Here is a 1468-nt window from a genome sequence, read left to right on the forward strand (position 1 = left end):
CTCGATGCTTCCCCGGATTCAATACGCAGTCAGCAACAACGGGAGCAGTGTGGAAGAGATGCAGGACACGGCGTCCAACGCGTCGCCGTCTAACGACAATCGCGGTTACAAGCTGAGCCACACTGTACCGGCCGAGACGTGGTCGAAAGCCATTGCGGCGGTAGAACACCAGGGGATGAGTCTGCGCGCAGCCGCCAAGTTATACGGTGTTCACTTCGCGGCGCTACATCGGCGTGTTAAGAAGCGTGCACAAAGTGAGCAAACAAAAGGCACCAATGAATATTTCCACCCAAGTGACGAGGCTGGGATCATGCGCGTCGTCGTGGCTCGTGCCGAGCTGGGTGTGCTGATGACATTCGATGAGTTGATGCGGTTGGTGGAGGCCGCGGCGTTGCGAAAGCTACCGGACATCTCGATGGATTCGGCACGGAAGCTGTTAACCCGCTTTCAGTCTCGCAATGAGCAGTCGATCCGGCACATTATCGATGACTGGCCTCTGCCTCACCCTGCAATAGATGTCGGAGGTGGTAGTAAGCACCACCGTTATTTAGAACACCCCGGTTTTGACTTCGATACACCAACGTCATGTACGGGAGAGACAGCGGCGGCAGCACTTGCAGCAGTGACATCGAGAACGCTTTTTATTCCCCCTGTACGCCTAGTACCCAACACCGTCAATTACAGATACGAACCCACAAGTCCAGGCGTACAGCTAACAGACACTATGAGGGCGATGGAACTTGAAACATCAAGATCAGTGTGACCACAATATAATGCGAGATGAACGCATATGGACATGAAGTATCGATTAGGACACAATAATGAACCAAAATTAGAGTATATACATGTGAGTTCTCGCGCTTTGATTTTTTTTCCCCTAACAAGTATGCCATCTAGTAGGGCTTGACATAGGAAAGGACAAAAACGAAAAAAATATAACGACTGACGGTATCATGATTAGCGCGCGCAGATACTGCAAAAAGTATTTCATGTAGGTCTGGAGGCTGTGATTGAGACAACCTTACAATTAAGACCTATAAAACACAACATAATGGCCTGCCTTAGGACACTGTATGTTAGTTCGCATATTCTTACTATACCGGCACAAGCTGAGCGGAGCCTCGCAAGCGGGGCTCTTTACGCAGGTTGAAGCCGAGCAAGAACTTTCTTTGCCTCCCTTCGCTCGGCGTGGGATTTATATCCCAGTTTATGTAAAGCGCAATTGTTCATAATTAAATATCGATTAATATTGTGAGTTTCATTCGAATTTGTGAGAATGGCCTAAATCGAATTGCTTTTGTACAACGATATTGAATCGATTCGAGCAATATTTAGCCAATCAGAAGTCGTCAATCGCCCCACGACAGTCATCGGACGGCAATCGAAGACGATGGCAAGCATCCAGCAGGAGGTTAATGGGCGCCACGCGTCGACAAACACCATCATGCACGCCCTCTACGGCTACTTC

Source organism: Phytophthora parasitica (assembly GCF_000247585.1).
Source record: "Phytophthora parasitica INRA-310 unplaced genomic scaffold supercont2.230, whole genome shotgun sequence".
NCBI classification, from domain to species: domain Eukaryota; phylum Oomycota; class Peronosporomycetes; order Peronosporales; family Peronosporaceae; genus Phytophthora; species Phytophthora nicotianae.